Source organism: Orycteropus afer, unplaced genomic scaffold, assembly GCF_000298275.1.
Source record: "Orycteropus afer afer isolate SDZICR_OR568_19922 unplaced genomic scaffold, OryAfe1.0 scaffold00049, whole genome shotgun sequence".
NCBI classification, from domain to species: Eukaryota; Metazoa; Chordata; class Mammalia; order Tubulidentata; family Orycteropodidae; genus Orycteropus; species Orycteropus afer.
The window spans coordinates 12,333,103-12,345,150 of record NW_006921636.1 but is presented as its reverse complement, the minus strand read 5'-3'; the positions used below and the strand labels follow the sequence as shown (position 1 = coordinate 12,345,150).

The 12,048-nt window shown below is 45.6% G+C and overlaps 1 protein-coding gene across 1 annotated transcript in view; it reads right to left on the bottom strand.

Moving 5' to 3' along the window:
- Nucleotides 1–12,048, bottom strand: part of RIMS4 (regulating synaptic membrane exocytosis 4) — a 78,538-nt gene that overhangs the window by 27,482 nt on the left and 39,008 nt on the right. The window lies entirely within an intron of this gene.

The window sequence follows — 12,048 nt, the reverse complement described above, 5'->3', positions numbered from 1 at the left end:
TCCTCCTCTGTAGCTATTATTTATTGAGCATCCGCTACTTGTCAGGAGTCCTTGGATGGCACAAAGAGTTAAGTGGTTGGCTACTAACTAAAAGGTTGGTAGTTCAAATCCACCCAGAGGCACCTTGAAAGAACGGCTTGGGACTCTACTTCCAAAAGGTCACAGCCATTGGAAATCTCATGAAGCGTATTTCTACTCTGACATACATGGGGTCACCAGGGGTCAGAGTTGACTTGAAGGCAATGGTTTCATTGCTATGTGCCATACTTCCAGCCTCAGTGCTATTGACATCAGGGTCCTAGGGTTTGGGGGACAGGAGGGGTCACTACGAGTCAAATCAATTCCATAGCAGTAAGCTTGAACTTGAGCTTAGCAGCACCCTGGTCTTCACCCACTGGATGCAAGTAGCAGTTCCCTGCCTCCAATCATGGCCACCAAAAATGTCTCCACATAGTGCCAAATAATCCCCGAGGGGGCAAACATCACCCCAACTGAGGACCACTGATTTCGACCTTTGGCCCTGAAACCAGACTGCCAGGGTTCAAATCCTGGCTCTCTTTCTCACTGACTGTGGGAGTCTGGGCAAATTACTCAGCCTGTCTGTGCCACCATTTCCTCAACTATAAAGTGAGAATAACAACCGAGTTCTTATGAAGATAAATGGCCCTTTGGCCTTGCTATTCCGAGGCCATATCAATACTGAAGTAGATTGCCCACTCTTTCTTCCGAGGAGTGGCTGGTGGGTTTGAACTGCCAGCCTTCTGGTTAGCAGTCAAATGCCTTAGGCACTATGGCACCAGAGCTCCTAGGAGGAGAGTACCTTAGGTGTAGTGCCTAAGGCATTTGACTACTAACCAGAAGGCTCATGTTCAAACCCACCAGCTACTCCAAGGAAGGAAGACTGGGCAACCTACTTCTGTAAAGATTTATCACCTCGCCATCTAGATGCAACAATGGGTCTCTCCTCATCCAGAGCAAAGATGAATGAAGAAAACCAAAGACACATGGAAACAATTAGTCCAAGTAACTGCTACACCATGCGATCCACAACCTATACGACTATGAGAACAAAAGAACAAGATGGTGCCTGGCTACCACTGTCAACCACTCAGAGGGGGATCTGTGTAGGAGATCCTGGATAGAGAGGGAGAACAATGTGGAACAAAACTCAAAATCATTAAAAAAAAAAAAAAAAGGACCAGGTTTGCTGGTCTGATAGAGCCTAATGGAACCACTGAGACTATGGCCCCTAGCTGCCCTTTAGGTCTGGAATTGAACCCACTCCTGTGGCTTCCAGCCAAACAAAAAACAGGCATATGAGCTGAACATTTACATTAGGTAGATATGCTCCTGGGAGAGATCAGTCACGGGAGAACAGAAGGTCTGCTTATGCACAGGGAGACAGCTTGGGGGGCAGGAGTGCATGGAGGGAAGGACATAGGGAAGAGGTAACTATGGGGTGAAAGTGTGAGGGGAGCTGCTGCATTGTGGGAAACTGCAGTCAATGTCATGAGACAAAGTGTATGTGAACTGCTATATGGAAAGTGAATTTGCTCTGTAAACTTTCACCCAAATCACAATAAAAATTAAAAAAAGATTTACCTCCTCAGAAACCCAAAGCAGGTCCCTATGAGTTGGAATTGACTAGATGGCATTTGAGTTTGGCAGTTGGTTTTTTTGTTTGTTTGTTTATTCCCTCCCCTAGAACGTCTTTGCCCTGTCAGCAGTTCACTCCTGCACTCTGATCGAGCCTGTCCTTCTCTGCCCTGACACCCTGCCTTGATTTCCTTCCTGACACCTGGCATGGTACACACATTGTGTTTTCCCAACTAGCTTCCTGCACATAGAGTCCATGAGGACATGGGATTGTTTTGTTCACTACAGAGCCCCAGTGCCTAGTACAAGGTCTAGCACATTGTGCTCAGTGAACAATCAATGCAGGAAGAAGCATCTGTATAGACGAGTTCATACATGCTGAGCCCTGAGCACAGTCCTACCCCTCACAGCCACCCACAAGGTGGATGCCACTCTTCTTCCCACTTCCACGCTGGGGACGAGAGGCACAGAGAGGTTAAATGGTTCCATACCTGCAGAGCTGGTTAAGGGGGGAGCTGAACCCAGGTGGCTCTCTTCATTGACCAGTGATTCAAGGTCAACCTCTCATCTCCCACCCACCCTGTAGGGACTGTGAGTTGCCTAGAGATGGAGGACAGACTGGTGGGATCTTCCCTAAGGGCCACAAAGTCTGGAGGTGAGCCAGCATGCCTTAGGTGCTTCATCAAGGCTTGCTGACTGACCACTGCAGAAAGGCAGTCCTACTTAGCCTGCTCCATCAGGGCGGAGCTTGGCAAGCAAGCAGGAGAGCTGAGTCTGTGTGCCAGGGGGCAGAGAGGGGTCGGGCACTGCCCATGGGCCTCCTGGCCTCCCTCCTCCCCAATTCAATGATAGTTTCTCCTTTATCCTAGACTTTAAAGAGTGATACATATACGCACATGTACAATGTCACAGATGCTCATGTTTCTCAGAGAGTGTGTGCCCACATGCTTCTGTCTCCCCACACGTCTGTGCTATTCAGATACACAGATGTCCACGCATGCTCAGAAAAACACATAGCACCACAAACACAGGAATATACATGAAAGACATGGAGGGTGTTCATGTATGTCTGCGTGTCCACATCTGCATGCTTCCATGAGTCTCCGTAAACCTCTCCTTCTGCATGTTTGAGGCTACATGGACATGTGTATGTATGTGTGCGTCAGACACACATACAGCTGCACACACGTAAGTTTATACCAATCATCTCAAGTATGGACACAGAGAAACCGACACTCCATATTTCTGTGTGTTTGTGAACATGTAGCGGAGCATGTGCGTCCCTGTGTCTGCATTTCCACGTCACTCCACCATGTGTTCTCTCCCTCGCTTGCATCCGTGGGCCTCTCTCTCTGCCATCTCTGTTTCTCTGTGTGCAGCAGGCAGAGAGCCACAGAAGAAGTGCAGAAACACACAATGGACCCTCATGGGCACAGAGAGACACTCCTACACACTCACTCATACACACATACACAGAGTTGTATGTTCAGTGACAAACACACCCCCTGCTGGGCATACAGCCCTACAGCCGGGCACCCCACAGGCAGGCTGCAGACACCTGCCTGGGCTTTGTACTTCCCCACTGCACCCTGTTCTGGAGCGCTGCAATGCTCTGTCTCCACCCACCAGGGTCTGACACATTTCTTTCAGGAAAGGGAGGGCCAAAGCATGACAAACAACCCAATCCCCACGGGGCTGAGGAGGAGGTGAGGAGAGGTGTTCTGAGCATTTGTGTGGCATTTTGCAGCCCGCAAAGCATTTCACCTCAGTCCCCTGTCTAGCCTCACGTGAGCCCCGGCTCACCAGCCAGCCTGGGCTTTGAAGTCAGCTGGCCTTTGAATTACAGTGTTACCTCACTTCAACTACTAGCTATGTGTCCTTGAGTTGGATAGTACCTACCCCATGGGCCGCAGAGAGGGTGAGATGACAGAACATGTACCACGGTACTTGATACATGCTGTTGTTGGCTGCCTCGAGTTGCTCTTTGACTCCCAGTGGCCCTGTGTGACAGAGTGGAACTGCCCCCATGAGGTTTTCTAGACTGTAATCTTCACAGGAGCAGATAGCCAGGTCTTCCACGGAGCTGCTGTGTGGGTTTGAACTGCCAGTCTTTCAACTAGCAGCTGAGCACTTAACCATTTGTTCACATTACCAGAGCTCCTTTCGGCATAGGGTAGGTACTAAACAAAAGTAGCCACATCCAATGCAACACAGAAGACCTTCAAACACTCCCCAGATGGACACTCACCACAACTGAACCAAACCACACCAACAGTGTCCACTATCTAACATCAATCCCCTAACCCTTTCTTTGGTCATCTCTTATTGACTCAGTCCTAATTTCCCAAGAAATCAAATGATGGATTGCATTTGGCCAATCTGCAAAAGACCTCTTTAAAGTATTAAGAAGCAAAGATGTCACTCTGGGGACTAAGGTACACCTGATCTAAGCCATGGTATTTTCAATCACCTCATATGTGTGTGAGAGCTGGACAACGAATCAGGAAGACTAAAGAAGAACTGATGCCTTTGAATTATAGTGTTGGCAAAGAATATTAAATATACCATGGACTGCCAGGAGAATGAACAAATGTCTTAGAAGAAGGACAGCCAAAATGCACCTTAGAAGGGAGGATGGTGAGACTTCAGCTCACAATCTTTGGACATGTTCTCAGGAGGGACCAGTCCCTGGAGAAGGATATCATGCTTGGTAAAGTAGAGGGTCAGTGAAAAAGGGGAAGACCCTCAATGGGATGGATTGACACAGTGGCTGTGACAATGGCCGCAAGCATAGCCATGATTGTGAGGCTGACGCAGGACTGGGCTGTGTTTTGTTCTGTTGTAATAGGGTCACTATGAGTCAGAACTGACTCCATGGCACCTAGCAACAATATAATTCATCAGGCACTCTATACCTCAGTTTCCTTATCTATGTAATAGGGAAAATACACCAAATTCTTAGGGCTGCTGTGAGGATTGAAGGTAACAATAAGATACTGTAATGGTGTAACAGCATTTGTTGTTGTTGTTGTTATGTGCCGTCAAGTTGGCCCCGACTCATAGCAACCCCTCCTTGGGTTTCTGAGGCAGTATCACTACGGAAGTAGGATTGCTCAACCTTTCCTTCTGAGGAGTGGCTGGTGGGTTTGAACCGCCAGCCTTCTGGTTAGCAGTCAAGTGCTTTAGCCACTATGCTACCAGAGCTCCCTTTAATCCTAGGTAAAACATCACAGGTGGATTGTGGCATACAGTTAACACTCAATATGTGGTAGCTATTATTAACACTATTGTCACAATTATGCCAGACATTGTACCAAGTGTGTTACATATCCATCATCTCGTTCCCACAATAGACTGTGAGACAGGTACTACCCACTTTACAGAGCAAGAAGAATGAGGATCAAGAAGGTTCAGTAACTTTCCAAAGGATGAACACAGCTCATAATGGCAGAGCAGGAATTCAAACCCACTTCTTTCTGACACCAATAGCCATGTTCTTAATGGACCACTAAACTCACTAAGCTCTACCACTGAACTCAAATACTCTCTCTTCCACAAAGACTTCCCTTATTACAAAAAACAAAACAAAACAAAAAAAAAAAAACCCGAGAACAAGTAAAAGCCATTGTCATCAAGCCGATTTCAACTCATGTTGACCCAATGTATTACAGAGTAAACTGAGCTTCATAGGGTTTTATTGGCTATAATCTTAATAAAAGCAGATCCCTAGGCCCTTAGTCCATCGTGCCGCTGGACTAACAGTTGAGAGCAAACCATTTCTGCCACGAAGGGACCTGCCCAGGCTCCTCAATACGAGTTCTGCCACCTTTTGAGTTACAGGGGCACCTTATCTTCACCCCTATTAAAGTATTTGTTTCACTGCACCTGGAAACTCGTTCTTGGTCTACCTGGTTGATGTCTGTGACTACAGTGTAAGCGCATGGCCTCTTTCAGCACCAAGGACAGCTCACGAGTCACCACTGAAAGTATGTTTCATTAAATTGGTTTTACAAAGTGTTCCCAAGAAATCTACAAATTCTCGGGTAAAGAAAACACCTAAGTTTTACTCAGTTGTTTATATATGAATATGAATAATGTGTTTAAAGTACCTTCTCCCAAAAGCAAGTGTTCATAAGGAACAGGATAATAATAAAATGATAATAATGATAAAAACATCAGTATCATCTTTTTGAGCATTTATGTTATATTCATTCATACTAATTTAACCTCATCATACCCCTGAGAGACAAATAGTTTATCCCAATTTTACCATAAGGAAACAAGCTTAGAGTGGTGTAGCAACTTGCCCAAGGTTCACACCAGGTGAGACAGGGTTGGGTTTTGAACGTTGGTCTGTGTGAAAACAGATCCTATATTGGTAACTACTACAGATCCCAGGAATATGGTGGTGGAAGAGAGATGAAGCAGAGAACGCAGCCCTTCTCCACTTTGAGGTTTTCCCAAAGATGGGCATAATCAGTTTTGATTTCCAGTTCAGAGGTTAACTGACTTCATCCAGGTCCTCAGGTTCCAGAACCCCTAAGCACATCACTGAGCAGTGTCTAATCCCATCTCTGAGTGATCCACTCAGGTCCACATTTCAGCCTCTGATATCCCTCAGACACAAGAGCTCTGGATGAGTGGGTTATATCACACAGGACAAGAGAGGCACCAAGGCCTTGGCTGACTGCTTCCCCTTCCCACAGCCACTGTCCTTCCTGTCTCCCTGAGATAAATACCTTGGAGGCCACTACCTCTTCTTCCCTCACAGCCAACCTCTCCCCAGTCTAGCCATTCCCAGTGACTTCAGCCTCACATGCCTCCATTGCCCAGGTCTCAAAAATCCATCTGAAAAGCAAGGGCAGAGCTGATCTGTAGGCACTCAGGCCTCCTGATGTTGCCTCTGGCTAGGTCTCTAAGGACAGGTCCAGGAAGCACACTCTGATTACTGGACTTGGGGCCCTTACCTTCACTCTCTTCTCCCTGAAGCTGTCAGAATCTGCCCCCTCTTAAAATCAAAGAAGATTCCATTTGGAGGGAACATAAGTGTCATGCAGAACAGCCCCTTCATTGTGTAGAGGGGCAACTGGGGCCCACCGAGGGGTATGAGTCAGACAGCCCCTTCATTATGTAGAGGGGCAACCAGGGTCTGCCAAGGGGTATGAGTCGGTGACCGTGTTGTGTTAAAATTCAGTTCTCCGGTCACCAACCTCTTTGTTCCTCTCCACAGTCAACCACCATTCAATATTACTAGAGCATTTTCAAGAGACAGCATAACCTAGTGGTTAAAAGCAAGGGCAATGAAGCCTGACTGCCTGGGTTGGAAACCTGGCCCCAGTCACTTTATTAGCTGTGATCTTGGGCAAGTTACATAGCCTCTCAGGGCCTAAGTTTCCTCAACCTCAAAAAAGGGGAAAATAATAGTATCTACATTGCTGATGTTAGGTGGTGTCGAGTCGTTTCCAACCCATAGCAACCTCATATACAACAGAACAGAGCACTGCCCAGTCCTGTGTGAAAACAGATCCTATATTGGTAACTACTACAGGTCCCAGGAATATGGTGGTGGAAGAGAGATGAAGCAGAGAACGCAGTTTCAAGTGCTGAGGAGCAAGGATATCTCCTTGAGGACTAAGGTGCGCCTGACACAAGCCATGATATTTCCAATTGCCTGGTATGCATGTGAGAGCTGGACAATGAATAAGGAAGACCAAAGAAGAGTTGATGCTTTTGAGTTGTGGTGCTGGCGGAGAATGCTGAAAGTACCATGGACTGCTAAAAGAACTAACAGATCTGTCCTGGAGGAAGTGCAGCCAGAATGCTCCTTGGAAGCAAGAATGGCCAGACTTCGTCTCACCTATTTTGGTCATGTTGTAAGAAGGGACCATTCCCTGGAGAAGGATGTCATGCTTGGTAGGGTGGAGGGTCGACGAAAGAGGGGGAGGCCTTCAAGGAGATGGATTGATACGGTGGCTGCGATGATGGGATCAAGTATAGCAGGGATTGTGGGGCTGGCACGGGATCGGGCAGTGTTTCGTTCTGCTGGGCATGGGGTCGCTATGAGTCGGAAACGACTCGACGGCACTTAACAACAACAACATAACAGCAACCTCATATACAACAGAACAGAGCACTGCCCAGTCCTGTGCCATCCTCATGATCCCTGCTCTACCTGAGCCCATCGTTGCAGCCATGGATTGTCAGTCCACCTCAGTGAGGGCCTTCCCCTCTGTCACTGACCCTCCACTTTACCAAGCATGACATCCTTCTCCAGAGAATGGTCCCTTCTGACAACACGACCAGAGTATGTCAGACAAAGTCTGGCCATTCTTGCTTCCAAGGAGAATTCTGGCTGCACTTCTTCCAGGACAGATTTGTTAGTTCTTTTACCAGTCCATGGTACTCTTAGTATTGTTCACCAACACCACAACTCAAAAGCATCAATTCTTCTTCGGTCTTCCTTATTCATTGTCTGGCTCTCACAAGCATATGGGGCAATTAAAAGTACCATGGCTTGGGTTAGGTGCACCTTAGTCTTCAAGGAGATATCTTTGCTCTTCAGCACTTGAAAGAGGTCTTTTGCAGCAATGCAATACGTCTTTTGATGTCTTGACTGCTGCTTCCATTGGCGTTGATTGTAGAACCAAGTAATATGAAGTCTTTAACAACTTCAACCTTTTCTCCATTTATTGTGATGCTGCTTATTGGTCCAGTTGTGAGGATTTTCGTTTCCTTTATATTGAGGTGTAATCCATACTGAGAACTGTAGTCTTAAATCTTCATCAGTAAGTGTTTCAAGTCATCTTCACTTTCAGCAAGCAAAGTTGTGTTGTCTAAATATCTCAGGTTGTTAATGAGACTTCCTCCAATCCTGATGCCGCATTCTTCTTCATATAATCCAGCTTCTCAGATTATTTGCTCAGCATACAGGTTGAATAAGTATGGTGAAAGGATACAACCCTGACACACTCCCTTCCTGATTTTAAATCATGCAGTATCCCCTGGTTCTGTTTGAACAACAGCCTCCTGGTCTATGTACTGGTTCTTCACGAGTACAGTTAAGTGTTCTGGAATTCCCATTCTTCTCCATGTTATTCATAATTTGTTGATCCGCACAACTGAAAGCTTTTGCATAGTCAATAAAACACAGATAAACATCCTTCTGGTCTTCTTTGCTTTCAGGCAAGATCCATCTGACATCAGCTATGATATCCCTTGTTATGAGGATTAGATAAGTTAATATTTGTAAAAAGGATTTATAACAGGGCCTGGAACATAGTAAATGCTATTTAATAAGTGGCATGTCTTTGCTAAGTAATTAGATCTGTCTCTATATCTCCTTTTAGTGACTCAGATTTGAGCCTGCCCTCCCCATCACCAGCATCACAGCCTCAGCTCACACCCTCATCTTCTTTTGCACAGACCACAACAGTCAAGTATCTCAGAGGCCAATGCTGGTCTGGCGGTTTGGAATACCAGGGGCACATAGGTAGAATGCAGATCTTTGGTCCTCTCTCCCAGGGATTCTAGTTCAGAAACTAGTGTGGAACTGATGAACATGACATTTTAGACAATCCCAGCTGCCTTGAATGTTTAGACGGATGGCAGCCTCAATGCCAACTGGTGTGCCCTTCACCACAGCATCCTCTTCCGCCAGTTCTCCACTCCGTGGCCAGCATGAGCTTCCCGAACCTCAATCCTGAACATCTCATCCCTTTGATTAAAACCTCCACTGGCACCCCCGTTGCTTGCAGAATAAACTCCAAAGGCTAAGCTTAGTACACACTGCCTTTCTGACCTGGTCCCAATTTATTCTCACAGTCTCATTTTTTTTTTAATTTTTTTTCCCTTTTCCCCCAATACTCTATTCAAACCGAATAACTCAGGTAATTCCAAATAGTCCAGGTGATCAACTACTCCTCAGACATCTTACCTATCACCCTGCACATGAAATTCTCAGCCTTAGTAGTTCTGCCTTTCTGGAGAAAGGTCCTTTAAAAGCACTGTTTGTTGAAGCAGAATACATATACAGAGAGTGAAGTTATATGTGTATTATAGTGCAAGCTATAAGCATATAGCTCAAAGAAGATTACATAGTGCATTCTTCTAGGGGATGAGAACTTAGAAAAAGAAACAGAACATCACCAACACCCCTGGGACCCCTCATGCCCACCTCCAGTCACATCCCCTCTAAGAATAAAAGTCTCCCTTACTTTTATTAACATGGTTGGGTTTTGCCTAGTTTGTATTGTTGTTGTTGTTGTTAGGTTCCATTCAGTTGGTTCCAACTCACAGCAATGCCACTTGACAGAGCAGGAGGGTTTCCTACACTGTAATCTTTACAGGAGCAGGACACCAGGTCTTTCTCCTACAAAGCCAATGGGTACATTCAAACCACCAACTTTCTGGTTAGCAGCTGAGGGCTTAACCATTGTGGCACCGGGCCTCCTTTGAATTTTTACATACATAGAATCATCCAGTGTATAGCCCTTAGTGTCTGGCTACTTTCACATAATAGTATGCTTGTGAGATTAATCCATGTTTACTGTTTCATTGCAGTTCATTCATTCTCCTTGCTTTACTGTATTATATTGTGTGAATACATCCAAATTATTTTCAAGCATTCTATTGTTGAATAGCAGCATGTGGGTAGTTTCCAGTTTGGAGATATTACAAATAGCTCTGCTAAAAGCATTCTTGTACATGTCTTTTTGTGGCCATTTGTGCACATGTCTATTGGGCATGTAACTATGAGTGAAACTGCTGGTTCATAGGATACGAATTTGAAATGCTTTTTAAAATGGGTTAAGCATGATGCAGACTGGGGAGGTTAACACATCAGATCATCCATCAGCCAGAAGCAATGTTCAGAAGAAATGGGGTTCAAGACTGGGATATTTTGGGGAGAAGGATGATGTGAAGACTGTTGATTTAATGTCAACCTGGATCACTTTCATATTCTCCAAATTTAATATTTGTTAAGTGAACATATACAGGACAGAGCACACAGGGCTGGAGAAGGAATGAAAAAGACCTGGGATATAGTAAACTCAAAAAATCACTGCCGTCGAGTCAGATCTGACTCATAGTGACTCCTCCTTGGGTTTCCAAGGTGGTATCTCTACAGAAGTAGATTGCCCAATTTTTCTTCCAAGGAGTGGCTGGTAGGTTTGTACTGCCAGCCTTCTGGTTGGCAGTCAACTGCCTTATTATTAACTTCTTCAAGGGTCAGTGGCCAACTGCTCACTGATAGCACCTGCCATAACTTGTCATTATTTCATCAATGATAAGACACTTCTCCATTTCAACACCTCTGAAATTAATATGTAAATGAAAACTGATATTTATGATATCTTCTTTTATCTCTCTTGGTTGTACACACAATAAAGTTGTGAGTTATCATTGAAGGATTCTTAAACCCCACTGCCACTGACTCAATTCTGACTCACAGCAACTCTACAAGACAGAGTAGAGCTGTTCCATAGTGTTTGCAAGGCTGTCATCTTATGGAAGCAGACTGCCACATCTTTATCCTATGGAGCAGCTGGTGGGTTTGAACCACCAACCTTTAGGTTAGCAGCCAAGTACTTAACCACTGCACCACCAGCGCTCATTGCTATTAAATACAGTAGTACCCCAGCTGCCAGGTAGATCAGGAACTGTCCATGGTCCTAAACAGGAACTCATGCCTGGTCCTGTCTGGGATAGGCCTCCCTAGGAGCTCTGGTAGCATAGTGCCTATGGCACTTGACTGCTAACCAGAAGGCTGGCGGTTCAAACCCACCAGCCACTCCTCGGAAGGAAGGTTGGGCAATCCTACGTCCGTAGTGATACTGCTTCAGAAACCCAAGGAGGGGTCACTATGAGTCAGGGCCGACTCGACAGCAAATAACAACAACAACAAGCCCATGTTAGGAAGGTTGGGCAATCCTACTTCTGTAGTGATACTGCCTTGGAAACCCAAGGAGGGGTCACTATGAGTCGGGGCTGACTCGACAGCAAATAACAACAACAGCCCATGTTAACACACACACACACTTGTCCCACCAGCTTGCCAATATCTAAAACTCCATCCTTAATGAACCAGCCTTGCACTGAAAGACAGAAATTCACTGAACTGAACCAGACACTAAGCTATAGCTCAAAGTATATTGCCTCACTTAATCCTCACAACCACATTGAAGGCACGTATCATTTCCATTTTCAGAAGAGAAAGCTGAAGCGCAGGGAGGTTAAGTAACCTGCCTGAAATTGCAAAGCTGGTAAGTGGGAGTGTGACATTGGTTTAAATGTAAACCAGAGTGTAATTTGCCCTTTAGACTGTGTTATACAGGGCAGAGGGGGCTGAATTCCTCCAACTTTTTCCCAAAAACGATCTGAAGGAGGAATAGGGAGAGACCATGAAGACAGAGATGAAACAGGGAGAGGCAAAAGGTACATGATAAGGATAAG